Source organism: Corvus cornix, chromosome 4 (assembly GCF_000738735.6).
Source record: "Corvus cornix cornix isolate S_Up_H32 chromosome 4, ASM73873v5, whole genome shotgun sequence".
In the NCBI taxonomy this organism is placed as follows: domain Eukaryota; kingdom Metazoa; phylum Chordata; class Aves; order Passeriformes; family Corvidae; genus Corvus; species Corvus cornix.
This window is the reverse complement of record NC_046334.1, coordinates 6898698-6913881: the sequence shown is the minus strand read 5'-3', so window position 1 is coordinate 6913881 and position 15184 is coordinate 6898698. Positions and strand designations below refer to the sequence as shown.

Sequence of the window (15184 nt, the reverse complement as noted above, 5' to 3'; positions counted from 1 at the left end):
ATTCAACCAGAAATATGATCACAATGCAAATTGCACATTTCAATAATATACTTTTGAGTTTACACTCTATTTTCTACCCCTTCTATTTGTGTGATAACAGAAAGAATACTAAACAAAGTGGAAGATTGATAAAGCTGTCACATTCTTTCAAAATAAGAATTCTTGATACATCTCAAATACTTTGATTAAAAATTCCATAAGTTTGAGTCATTCAGATCGATTGTCTGACTTAAGTCATCTCTGCAAGCAATCTATCTTTATACTCAGGCAAAGAATGGATAATGCTGTGGTGAGCTTCCTTTCAAGAAAGTAATAAACTGACTTCTGATTATTTGGCAGTGCCAACCAGAAAGCGTGTAATCATATAAATATGTGGTTCTAAATAATTTGCATGAGTGCCAGACACGCAGGGGGAGACATTGTGCTAGACATGCAGAAAAAGAAAATAAATTACAGTACACAGCAAATTACATGTTAAGAATTTAATTGTCATCTTGATAATTCTGTGATAAGTAATCCTTCTTAACATGGACAAAGTATATACAACACCTTTAAATGTACACTTCCCATCTTCTGATCACAAGTGTGAAGTACCATCTCATATATTTAACTAACCATGGCTGCAGCAATATGTCCAAAAGTCCACTGATGTAGAAAAAGCATTTCTATAATTATGAAGTCATTAAAAAGCAACTAAATATAGTAAGCAATAAATACACAGGCAATTTGTGACGTTAAAACAAAACCAACCCAAACTAATTGACAAGGAGTCACCAGATCTCTTTTGATGTATTTAATCAATATTGATTGTGCAGTTTAATATCCATTGTGGTCAATAGCTCCACCCTGTGCTCTACAGAAATATGAAGCTCAGTATTTGATGTCACATGTACTATTCAGTATTTATGGCAAAGCCACCTGTGTCACCTCTATCATTTAGCAATGGGCAAGATCCAGTTACAGACAAACGCAAACTGTAATTAGAATGGCAAGTCAAGCTTACACTTGCACAATGGCAGGTACCTATAAAGTGACCAGATTTCTCAATTATTTCAGATTACTTTTCTCAAAATGTCTAAGAATTTTCATCAGTGTCTGCATTTAGATTTTAATTAGATATGCAGCAGGCAATTAGACATTTATTTCAAATGCTGTTAGAATTGTTTGCTGGCTCTCTTCTCAAAAGGCCAAAATAGCTGACAATGGCTAATGACTACATATTTCACGTGAAAAAGGATATGCAGACATAATTACTGCTGCAATCTCATCAAGCAGCCAAGTCTAATTAAGTGTCAAACTAGAGTTACAGAAGGGTTATGAAACCTTCCCTCAAAAATGACAACTCAGCTGTGGTGACACATAGACAATAAAACAACCTCAAGAGCAAGAGAAACATGACTTTTATGTAGGTTTTTGAGTAATGTTACAGAAAAGACCCTGTTCTTTCCATCATTCACAATGCATTAGTGAATTTAAAACAAAATTGCAATATTCAACCTGTAGCCAGGAAACAAAACTTATTGTAATATTCCCACTTTCATTAACAAGTACTTAAAGCTGTCAATAACTTTTTAAATTGTTTTTCACTCCAAATCAAATCTAGGAGGCTCTCATAAGCCTTATCTCTTTCCCACTTGTAATTATTTACATTTTTAATTATTAGTATATCCTACTAATGAGTATGTTAACTATTATTAAATTGATGCTTAAAATATTAATGTTCTGTATTCAGTTTGTAGGCACAAACAAACCATATGAAAGACAGTAGTGTGTTAGACTTTCAAAAACAAAGATGGGAAGGAAATAGTATTATTGGCCTATGAACCTGCTAGTTTTCAAACATCTTTTCTCATTCTACATTGCTCTCAGACAGAGTTTTCAATTTCTCATAAAATCTTGACAGACTAATAAGCCCAGTTTTTATCTAGCCGTAGTAAAGTCTGGTTCTTAAGAACAGAAGATGTAAAGATGACACATTTTATATTCTGTTTATCATCCTGCACATATACACAGACATTCTTCATAATTTCTTCTTTAATGCAGCAATGACTTTTCCTCATTTGAGACACATCCCCCAGAAATAAAAGGAAACCAGTATGGCTTTAACACATCCCATTATTTCTAGAAGTGGCTGCCCAACTTAAGATAGAACAAGGATTCTTCTTTTACTTCTTCCACAGAGATCTGTCATTTTCTTGATATTTGTGTTGAATAATACTGATCCTGTTCTAATTTAAAAATGTAATTGTGTTTCAAGTCAATTCCTGCTACACTACTTATCATGTAGAGCAACACAGCTATGCTAATGCTTGCTGTGGTAACAATGCAGAATTTGCTCAGATTTTACTATTAGGAGACACTAAACTCTTCATGTGTGGCATGCTAATCTTGTTCTAATTCCTCATCCATCTCTTTTGAACCTTCCTCCCTTCCTCACCCTAAATAAGGCGACAATCCCATGCCACTGAATGTTATTACAGTTCCTAGAAATGTTCAGTATATATTTCATCTTGCTCAAGGAGTCCTCCTAATAATATATGTACATGGAATATCTTAAAATGATTGGCAGCCAGTCACCTTTTCCTCAGTCAAGACAGCTATTTAGTATTTTAATATCTTCCATTAAAAATGCAAGAAAGAATGCAGAAGTTTAACACTGCCTCTAACCCAATCACAGTTCTGATTTTCCTTCCTATTCAAGCAGTGGTGTCTATGCTATGTTCTCATCAAACACCATTCAGGCAAGGGGATGAAATACCAGGCTTACTTAAAGGAATTACAAATAAAGCTTTTGGGTTTTTCAGTAAGATTGTTTGTTTATTGGTTTGTTTGGAGGGTTTTGTCATTTGCCATTAGTTTGTGATTTTTGCTTGGTCATGCCGTCAGTTGGAATGGGAAGACACGACAGAATCACTGGCATAAGGCAACCCACTCCTACTGGTGACTTGAATGCAGGTATTTGAGATTTGCACTTTTCACATAATAACTTTGCTGCCCTCACAGATTACTCCTTGCCTGCAAAAGAGGATAGGCTGTTAAGCTTTTTTATTTTTTTCCTTTTAAAAAAAACTTAAAATCACTTGGGCTTTTTATTCAAAACAGCTCATTCAAAGTACAGTCAGTGCTACACAGTATTGAAAACAATCCTTAATCACAGAGTCTGACTTGAAGAATCAATGTATGCATCCTACAATAGCCTGATTATCTGCTGAGATAAGGGCATGCATCATCTCATCCTCTCCACTTACTGAAAAGGGCATCCATGTGCTTGAGCTGAAGCAGGGAAGTCAGAGATGTGAGCCAGATGATGCCCCAAAATCTTGTATCAGCAAAGAGAGAGATTGAGTGAAGGACTTAAAAAGAGAAGAGTGCAAAGTGAGGTAATACTCACTGTTTATGCATGTATATTGAATAAATTTATTTGCTTTCCTAAGACTTTTATTCAAAAAAGAGAGTGTGAGCAGATTTTGAGAAAAATTCAGGAGAGGATGTGAAATTCCTGAGCTGATGTTGGGCTGTAAAATACACTACTTCACAGAAAAAGACAGTTTAGTTACCACTGAAATTAAACAATATCCAATAAAAGCCAAAGAAAACTTATCGCTAAGCATAAGTACTGTTTATATCCTGCATTATGGCTTCTCTTTTCCTGTATGCAATTTTATTTTACTATGGATGCCATTCATTTAATTTTGGGATATCACTCACCTGAGTAGACTAAATTCTAGGAGCTCTGGAGAATATGAGAGCACACGCATACTCATTCTCACACATGAGAACAGAATTTGTCTGTAAAATCGCAAAACTGCAGCAAAGAATTTACTTTCTAAATGGATTTTCAGGCCTTTGTCTCGGTGGAGCTTTCTCCATTCAAGCAAGCCTATAATGCTGGCCACAGAAATACTGTGAAATAGCTCTTTGAAATAAAAATAAATTGGAAAGAAAACAAGCTATTGAAGTGACACTCATATTTCAAAGGCATTGCCTTTGTGGATGAGAAAAAAATTTTGAGAATTTTCCAGTCATTTTAAAAACTCCAGTGATCTAAAAGAAAAATAAAATATTCCAGATAATTATATCTCTAAATTATCCTAAAAATCAATCTCTACATTTTCTAAAATGTTTATCATAATATAATTTTCAGAACCACACAGGTAATGTATGAAATTCACTTGCAGGAGGGGCTTTTAAAAGGACCATAAAAAAAACCAGGCAACTAATGTTTCTCATTGTCTCTGTATATGACAAATAGACTGCTTAAATTATATTGCAGTAAAAGTCTTGCTAGAGTGAAATTTTAATACTGTCAAATCATTGCAATTGTTCCTTATATTTGGTGCAACACTCAGCACCCTTGCTTGTCACCGGCTGTTCCACAGTTATTTAAGAAAAACAAAATCCAAAATCATGAAGACTGTTTTTCCTATTATAGAGGGTATTATTAAAAAAAGTGAATCTCCAGTTTTAAATTCATATTTTAGGGGCTTTAAGTAGCAAAGTACAAAACTCAGATATAACTATGTTGTTTCAAAGACCAAAAGGCATCTCTACACAAATGCTATTTTGAGCAATGCATATTGGAATTGAGTTAAATATTAACCCACTACTAGTCTCTGAGAGTCAAAATTATTATCTGTAATACTTTGTAAGCAATGCAGGAATGTTAAGCATAAGAATCAACTATAATGCAGCCAGAAGACGGCCCTTTCAAATAATGTTAAAGAATGAAAGGTTTCAACATAAAATAGAAAAGATGTACTGAATATAAACATTTTGTACCCCATGGTCAGCAGATATTCATGGCAACTGTAAAAAGTAATAATGTTCAATATGCTATGAGAAGCAGACAGCCTCAAAGAGACTGTTTTCCTCTTATGTGCCATGCCCGTATTCCAAACACGTAATTTTTACACCTAGGAACCCCTTAGTTCAAAATTCCATGAAATCTTTTTTTAGAAACAAAATGATTTTTTTGTAAATTTAGGTTCTTGTTATGGCTGTCAAATACTGTCAGTCAAATTTAGCTTACAAAGCACCAGACGGCTGCTGGTTGTACAAATTTGGATGTCAAATTTAAAATCTGCCTTGTCCTTGTTATCTATTTACAGCAGACAAAGGTCTCAATACAAAAGAGATTAATAAATTTGGGGGCTAGTGAGGGGATCAAGTGTCATAGTAGAAATACAATATTTATTTTAGAAAATTCAGCTACTATTCAGGGTCTCTGCAAATGTTTTAAAAGTTTTGCTCCACTAATATGATACACTAGATGATAAAGTTTTCATCTTTCTTCATACACAGTCTCACACCTGTAGAGAAACTTCTCCAAGTTCATAATTAATAAACAAAAATTTACTTTAATAAACTTATTCTTAAGGATTCTGTGATAGAGTTCCATTTAGAGTGTCTCTTTCACAGAGAGGATTGCTTCATTTTTTATCTCACCTGAATACAAAGACAGTTATTCATGAAGGAAGGAATACCATTGTCACTTGACTTTATTACAAAAAGAATTAAATAGATCAAAGCCTATGCTACTAATAAAAACCAGGTTTGCCAGATGTACTTTATAAAAAATTATTTTTTTCCTAAAGATGGGGGTTTGCCAATTTTATAAAATTACAGCCAGATGTGAGAAACTATATAAATGCAACAGACCTTGATTTAAAAAAGTAGAAAACATAGCAAAAAAACCTGAGGTCTCTGCTTGTCTGGTAGTATCTGGTGACATACTAAATCAATAAGAAATGTATACATCTGAGAGGTCTGGGATCAGAAGAATGAAGGGGGTTTAAAGGGAATTATTAAAATTTGTGACATTTATATTACTGCTAGGAATCTTAACTCAGCCTTTGAAAACATTTCAGTATTTGGCAAAAACCAGGCCCTGGAATAGAGCAATACATTCTCTTCTGTCATTTGGTGTCTCTCCAATTACCAAGCTTCAATCCACTTCTCAGAGGAGTAAGAAACATGAAAGACAGCTTTGTGAATGACTGATTAACACAGAAAAGATCATTTCTCCAAGATTATATTGTATTCCTAACAAGACCAAAAGTGTGCACTAAATTATTATTATGATAATTAACTTTGGCAGACTGTGTCTTATTGTTAAAAAGCAGTAATAAGGTACCTTAAAAGGCAGAATAATTACACTTAACTGCTGTAATTAGTAAGTTAATTTTCAGGTGAAGATTATTCATAACATAGGAATTATGCAACTGCTGCCATTTAAAATCTTACTGCAATGCCTTCATATAATTTAAATCAAGAATTGTTAGCATTTCTGAACCTTTACTTCAATAAGGTAAGAGAAAAAAAATCCATTCAGGAAGAAGACCATTTCATTTCTGTGTCAATGGACTGGAATGTCTGAAACTGAATATCAAAATATGCATATATAATCCAAATGAGAGAAAAGGAAGGAGAAGAGAACAAAGTTAATATTTTCACACACAACTTTAGTGATATTAGTTTGCTCCTTTTCCACCAGGTGCCATTCCAAAATCTTTCTTCGCTTTCACTAGTTTTTGTATTTCACTCCAAGAATCAAAAAAAAAAAAAAAAAAACCCCAAAATTTCACAGAGAAATTTCATCTTCTGTTCTGTTCATAGAGAATTTGTGCCAAAATCTGTGATTTCATATAATTTAAAGTGAATTTTGTTACTTTCCTTAAGATCTATTTTCCTGATGACCTACAACTGCTGTTTCTGGGTGATCTTCAGAAAACGAAAAAATGAGTGATTTCAGTCATGTTTTCTAATAAATGGTTCATTGGAGTAATACATATATATTGTACAAAACACTCCTAGACTGCTTGCATTTTACTACCAATACTCCAAGATGACTCCTACATGAGCACACAGCTCTCATGTCCTTATTACACAGGAAGTCATATAGGTCATCATTTTTACAAAGATGAATACACAAATCCCATAAAGGGGCAGTGAGAAACAGAAAAGGCCTTGACACCGTACGAGCACTGCTCAGCAACAGCTAAAACACTGGTGTGTTGTCAACACTGTTCTGGTCACAAATTCCACAGAGGAAAGTAAGGACATGGGCAACACTCAGAAGGTATTTTAAAGAGTTTGATATTGTCTGGTAGCTGATTGTATGATGGGGCTGCCTCAGCATATGTCACCTTTTCGTCCTCCTCCTCTGCTCATAGCCCAAAATTTTCTCCTTCACACCAGTTCTTGATGACTTCCAAGATCCCTGGGAGATTGAGGTTTCCTATTCAAGCTTGCTGTGTGAGCAGTATAACCCGCTTACCCCACACACCATCAGTGGCAAGATGTGCGGAAGGGACTTCCCCTTTGAACACCCAGCCCAGCACTGGTAGCCAGGGCGCCAGAAGCAGCTGTGCTTCAGTGCCAATCACTTCTGAAGCAACTTGAACCCTTCACAAGATGTCAGGATCTCTTTTTCAGTTGGGGTGTAACGGGCTTCGGATCCTTTGTATCCCCAAATTCAGAATCTCAGGGTCATCCTCAGGTTTCTCTGGGTACTCTTTGCCAGAGGCTCCAGGAAGGCCCGTTCTCACTGGCTGCAAGTAGAGCATATTTTTCACACCTTGTTGTAACTCGACTGCTCCAAGGGCTACTCTACGAACAATCTCCCATTTAATTTATTCAAAAGCTTGTTGTTCAGGACCCCGCTTAAAATCATTTTTCTTCCAGGTCACTTGATAGAGGGGGCTTACAATATGACTGTAACCTGGAATACGCATCCTCCAAAATCCCACAGTGCCTAGGAAAGCCTGTGTTTCCTTCTTGCTGGTTGGCGGGCACATCAATGTATTGCAAGTGTTGTGGAGCCTCACCCTCTTCCAATGCAGTCTGGATCAGTCCATGGCAACCAGTGGGGTTGTTTCCACCCCTGGGGCAGTCCATTCCTGGTGTACTTCCAGGTGTACTGCCTACCCATCCAGGTAAAAGCAAACTGTGGCCTGAACTCTGCTGCTAAAAGAATGGAGAAAAAAACACATTAGCAATTGACCATGGTGCATCCCGTACAAACTTCCTCCACAGTATTTCTTTCACCTCTTTTATCACTTTATCAGGGCACTTTGGTCGTTCAGGGGTGAACTTCCAAACCACTGGAGCAGAATAATCCTTCAAAAACTGGCCCAATTTCTCCAGCCTTCCATGCCACTCATGGCTATCCAACCTCAGGGTAGACCTCTGAATAACCTCCCAAGAAACCTCTGTCTTGACTCTAAACCTGGCAGACTTAGCAACAAGAACATGCTTTGCTTAACATCCAAAGGGAATTCAAAATCCTCAAAAGCTGTTGTAACAGGCCTGAAGGAGGAAAAGGGAATAAAAAGCTGGGGAAAAGCATCCCCCTGTTTCCCCCCCAGACTGGGTACTGCTATTAATGGACTCCTGAAAGCAGTGCCCCAGGTAAGGGTATGAGAGCAACACTGAATTCACATCCCAAATGACCCTCATTGCCCTTGATGTTATCATGTCATAAGGTGATATCTCACAGTGCAGCAACAAAGCAATCCTGATCCCTCTCCCTGCTTCGAAAAAGAGCACCAGGATGGGCACACAGCACATATATGGAAACATACACTGGGCTGGTGCCACAACCATCTGACAGACCAAGTAACATTGTGATCAGCGGCTCTGGATATACTACAACAAATGCTCAGACAGAATTTGTTTCTGATGAGCCTGGGGTTTTAATGACGGACTTCTGTCCGTCATAAAGAAGTCCATATTCTGGGACCTAACATGGAATCGCAGAAAGGTACAGGGAACATTTACTATACAAGGTTGCTCAGAGCCCTATCCAACCTGGCCTTGAACACCTTCAGTGATACTCTGATCTTGTTGTCAAGTCACCTCAACAACTGGACATAGGCAGTTTCCGGAAGAAATATAAAACTACCTCTGAGCCATAGGTACAGAATTTAATTCATGCAGAAAAAGACACTGCATTATTTTCCTGGAACACTTTTTGTGTGTGCAAACCATAATACTCAGCTGTATTGACTCAGGTATTCTAAGCTTACTGTCCTCATTATAACATTAGCACTTAATTATAACATGTTTCATCTCAGACTACATATGGACAGGTTTGCTAAAAACTTGCATTACTGGGGATTAGCCATGCAGAGAAGAAAAAGACAATATTGTGCAGATATGTGACAGAAGCTTGATTATCAAAGAAGGATTCAGGTTGTGTTTTCTGCTCTCTGCCTCAGCTGAAAGGCCAATTTTCTCAGTGGCCTGACCCCTTTCTAAGATTCATCGTCTATGCCTGGTATTCTATAATCCGTTTGTGTTATTTTTATTACTGAATTCCCCAGTTAAGGCTCTGACTCTTCAAGAACAAAATCTCAACATATACACCAGGAAATGAGTACTTATTCAGTTCCTACTTACAGGAGCAGACAAGGAGGCTCCACGCTAATGTCTCAGCACTCCTTTTGGCTTTAAAATGAACAGTTAAATTCTCAGTGTTCAACCCTAAAAAAATCTAGCTTCCAGATCTTGTGATCCCACCTGAATCTATCACTGATAAGCAGAGTTACTGATATGATAACTCCCTTTATTTAAACATTTCTTACTTCATTAAACATCCTTAAGAATCAATAAATACTTTGAGAGATAAAATAAACCGTTACATGATAAATGAAGCAGGTTCTTTTAAATATGATAAAAGTTTAAAAGCCATAAAGGGTTCTCTACAGGTGCTAATTTTACTACTTGAATGAAATTAATAAGACTCTCCATAAAACAGCAGGAGATCTTTAGATTACATGAGTAATCAGCAAGAAAATTTATTGTGGATTCATGAAGCACTAAGTGTTTGTGTAATGTATGCAAAAGTGGTACTTTATTCTCTGCAGTGAACAATTCTGAGTCCTTATAATAGAAAAATATTTAATAGCTTGAAAACTCTTGAGGCATAGTTTTAAAAAGTTGTTCAACTGTGATTAATTCAACTCATGACAAACTAGTAATGAAAGGTCTGCCTTATTTTAATATTCAGTAGGAGCCATTATTTAAAAAACTCCTTAAGGTTAAACAATGGATATAGAGACAACTGGAAATCCAACCTGATGTGTAGGAATGGAAGAGATAGGAGAGTGAGATTTGCACATTCAGTAGTGCATTAATCTGAAAAGCTAAACTAACTTTTCACCTTGGCTGCTCTATGGATAATGTATTTATTTACATGACTACTTGTTCCTGCAAACTTCATGTTTTATGAACCATTTCAGATGAAGAATTTCCAGAAGTAGTCCCATAGAGGAAATTCTGTCGCATTTGTGCTATCAAATTCTCAGTAAATTATGCCCTCCGAGGAAGAATATAGCCAAGCTTTAGTAATTTTTTCAAAAATCTTTTATTACAATGTACCATGGAATCATAAGTTTGTATTCAATACTTTACATTTAATATTTATTGATTGCTGCAGTTAATTGCTTTTGGTTTGTAGCTTTGGGCTTAATTAAGTGGACCAAAAGTGTCGATACACTGCAGCTGTTCAACTGACTGACAAATGAACTAAATAATGCTTTACCATGACTGGTTATTAATGTTCTATCAATGAAACAGGCAAGGGGAATGCATGGGTCAGGGAAGTAGTAATAATAATAAAATACAGAGCCTTTAATGTTTAGATCAGCTGCTCAGCACAGATTAACAGTAGCTAAAATGACTGTAATCTAAGGACCCCAATTCATTCATGTTTTATTATGTGTCGTGTGAAATGAGATTACTGATAAAAATACAGTGCTTAAAGACATCTCTTGTTCTGAACAGAGGTGAGCTAACTCTGCCCAATGTTGGAGCTGATTGAAAGGCACATGGCTGTGTCAGTACAGCGCTAAAACAAAGTAAACACATCCTGCAGACAAGGCCACAATACCAGCTGGAGTGTGAGAATGTGTTCCCCATGGCTTTTGAACTGAATCTGTGTTATATTCCACAGGCCTATAGTTTGGGCAATGGCAACATACAGTGTCGATACATCCACTGACAGTTCAGGAAAGGGTCTTTGCATCAGCTAATTTGGGGACTGATCTACACTGTGACCTTTGTAACTGTTCACCCCTTTACAGGACTCTAACCCAATAATCTAAATAGGCTCATTTCTGCACTTGTCAAGTAGAAAGTATAAAAAATAGGAAAACATGTATTTTTAGAGCTTTGGCACTTCTCAGGAATATTATGTTAAAGCTTATGCAAAGAAAGATGCTATGTTTGTTGAGCTCAATTGGTACATCTTTGATAGCAACATAGCTTTGGAGAAGTGAGAAAACCTGGTCCAGAATGTGACTTAAGATCCAGTTTCCCTGCTTAAAATAAAAGTTGCATGTTAACAGATGTTATCAATTCTAACTGAGTAACTTCTTGTATCTGTTATATGCAGATTCTTCTAGTCATCATTTAAAAGTCTGGACACATACAGTTTCTAAGATCTAATTGGTTAACTTACCCTAAACCACAGATGTTCACAAATGGTGCATCATTAACTAAAAGGCTTAAAGTGAAACTTGTCAGTATTGCAGGTTATCCATGAAGCTGCTGCCAATCTTTTTGGGCATCAATGTGCTACTAGACCATCTCTTCCCAGGCTTTCAAGGTTTACCCTTTCCTACGTGCAAGAAAATTTGCCATTTATCAGCTTCCTTTCAAACTTCCATGCCTCTGCCCTTATCAAAAGACAGTATTCAGCTACAAATGTTCCTAAAACACTTAATTTTGAAAAAGCTGATGGATTTGGCTCTCAAAGTATGACAATTTCACACAACCATAGAATATGCTGAGTTGGAAGGGACCCACAAGGACCATTGAGTCCAACTCCTGGCCCTGCACAGGACACCCCAGCATTCCCACCATGTACCCGAGAGTGTTGTCCAAATGCTTCTTGAACTCTGTCAGGCTTGGTGCTGTGACCACTTCCTTGGGGAGCCTGCTCCTGTAGCCAACCACCCACTGCGTATAGAACCTTTTCATGATATCCAATCTAAACCCCCCCTGACACAACTTCAGGCCATTCCCTCGGGTGCTGTCACTGTCACCACAGAGAAGAGATCAGTGCCTGCCCCTGCACTTCCCCTCACAAGGAATTTGTAACTGCAATGAGGTCTCCCCTCAGTCTCCTCCAGGCTGAACAGACACAGTGACCTCAGCCACTCCTCATACGGCTTCCCCTCAAGGCCCTTGCTCAGAACTTTATCAATCTTTTTTACCAAGGATTAGTGTTTCCATGACTCTTCCCTCCAAATACCTTACCAAGCTGAATATCTGCTCTTGTAATTACTTCAGCCTTTATTCCCCTCCCTCTACACACCAACACCCATGCATGTACCGATCTCTGTATTTATACATCTACAGGTTTACTGGGTCTTATCTGATGCAGATCTCCTGTATGGAGATGGCCTTCGGCCATTTTCTCCCTGACTGGGGGCAAATCAGTCTCACTAACACTTCAGTTTACTATTTAATGACAAATAATAATCTTGTGCTCTGGGCAAATAAAAGCAGACCATCTTCAACAATAAAGCACCATGCATGCATTATATAACATGTATAAAAATGGGTTACAGAGAAAGAGACGATTTAATAATTTGAAAAATATTTGTATTTTGGAGGAATATTTATGTTTTTCATATTCTCTGCAAATACAAATACAAGACATGAATCATGCCCTTTAACATATTTCTCTGAGTGTTCTGAGATTAGATCAGATGGAACATTTCATCAGAATCCTTGAAATGATGCAAACAAATATGAACATCTGCATTTTAAATATTAACTGCTAAAGCACCATGAAAACCTCAGTGCTGGCAGATTTGCTCTGATTCCTCTGGCAAAGCATGGGCTCATATTTTTTACCTTAAAAGCATTCTGCACAAGAGATGAATGTGAAATTTAGCTTTCACAGCTGACATACACATAGCAAAAAGCCTTACCATAATTATATTTAATCCTGATAAAGAACACAGTAATTCCTATGCTACACTATTTATATATGATTTAAAGAGACTATTCAGTAGACCCAAATTCAAATAATTATATCCACCCTCTATCTTTGAATCCTATCAATGTTATTTCAGCATCTGCTCTCTGTAAATTCTAGCCAACTTGAACAACTATGGATCTAAGATTCAAGGTACAGTATCCTATATCTACTTGTTTTTTCTGCAGAAGTGACTTTACCTACAAACATAAACAGAAACTTTTCATCCTGATGGGCTAGTTCCACCCTTTAGTAGACTCTTGCTGTATGACCGATCTTTGTAATTTAACTTATTTGGTCACTTCTTTATTCAGGCATTTAGGAAAGAAAGAAAGAAAGAAACAAACAAACAAATAACACAGGATGTTGCATAATAAATAATCCCATTTAATCACAAAGTCCAAAATATTTATGTATAAGGCATGGGCAGCTGTCTGCATTTTTCTGCTTTGTAGACTACTCTCAAGTTTTCAGCAATGTCTACACTGGGCAACGTAGAACTAGCACAAGGATCCCTGTGTTTGGGTTGTCAGACTAGTAAATCTGGAAATGATATGCATACAGTGCTCTGCCTAAAGTGCTCACTCTGAAAAAATGCCTGGGACAATAAAAAAAAGAGACCGCCAAATGGTATGTACAGTGCCTCTGAGGATGATAAAGACTTTAAAAGCAACAATAACCAGAAAAGTATGCAGACAAAATCTAAATAGTCACATAAAGTAAGATCTGGAACAGAATTTGTAGCTTGGCAGAGTTGCAACTTCAGTTTCTTCCTTTCTACATATAACAATGTATTCCTTCTATCATATATCATTCCCTACACTTGTCTAAATGATGTGGTCTAATTAAAAACAGCACAAGCCCTAAAGAAAAGAAAACAGGCCTAAGGACTGAGGGTTTTATAAGCAGCCCAAGATTCCAGTCTACAAAATCCCCAAGGCCACTTTGAAAATCTCAACCTAAATGTTTAGCTGAGTTACTATCTGCTTTTCTTTCAAACTGCAAATCCCAGTTGTTCTCACAATTTCCTACTGTGCACCACGCTTATCCATGAAACATAAGCTGTGGTTAGGATGAAACCTTTGCCCTGCATTTTCTCCATGGATACAAACTGTCTGTCAATATACCATAGCACTGCTACCATTCCCCTCACATTCCATTTACCAATACCTGCACTTCAGGATTTAGGAGGCTTCAGAAACCATCTTTCTTAAGGATTTTCAGCAATGTAAAAAGCATTGTTGGTCGATTTAAAGTTTTTAATATGATGCAAAAGGATGTGAGGTGAATGCAAATACAAAGCGCTGTGGAAAGGAAGCAGGCATTCCAGATAAAAGTACTTAAGATTAATTTAACATGCACAGGATTTCCCAATTAAAACTTTCACATTAGCACTGCATTTTAAACAGTTAATCTCCTAACAAGACATCCCCAGCAATAAGAAGTGGATTGCAGGACTGAATAAGGCCCTGAGGCCTGCATCTGGAAAAGGCTGCGCTTTGTAAATGCTGGATTTATGCTGCTGTCACAAATTCTGCAATGAAAGAGCTGCACTGCCACCTACTGCCAAGATGTCTTTTCCCAGAAACCGCCACTAAAAGTGAGAAACCCTCTGTGCTTCTGCACAAAAGGCTAACCAAAGAAAATTATGCAACTCAATTTTTCATGCAAACCAATTTTAGGCTTTTTTTTTTTAACTCCAGTAGCTGGAAAGGCTGATCGTTTACTTTTCTGTTCCTTTTCTTCATAATATGGTGAAAACCAAGAAATGCTGTGCTGAACAATGTGGGAGAGTCTATGTAAAAGTCTGGTTTTCCCTCTCCTATTCCCAGATCTCAACTGTCACACCTTTGAATCCTGCCTGAGCTGCAGTCATCTCAGCTAATGATACCCCGACTGATTCATGCAAAAGAGTTACACTGAGGTTGATTTCTTCCCTTCCTTTAGGAGCCAAAGACAATACCTCTGTGATGCACCCTATCTCCAAGAGCCTAGATGTGAAGGAGTCTCACACAGTATCACAGCACTGCTGTGGCAACAGTGCCTTACTTGAAAATGAAGTTTTACTGTGGTTTCCTTTCGGGGTCTTTTTTGACAGCTAAATTGCATATCAATTAACATTTCGAGAAGAGCTACTCTCTTTCCTAGTAGACATAGTCACTAACAATTGCTCATAAAATAAATTTTTAGAAGCAG

At 37.1% G+C, this 15184-nt stretch overlaps 1 long non-coding RNA gene across 1 annotated transcript in view; it reads right to left on the bottom strand.

Moving 5' to 3' along the window:
* Nucleotides 1-1384: 1384 nt before the first annotated feature.
* Nucleotides 1385-15184, bottom strand: part of LOC120409972 — a 42720-nt gene continuing 28920 nt past the window's right edge. Inside the window, exon 2 of the long non-coding RNA XR_005601863.1 lies at nt 1385-7965. This is a non-coding gene — a long non-coding RNA (uncharacterized LOC120409972). The remainder of the gene's footprint in view (nt 7966-15184) is intronic.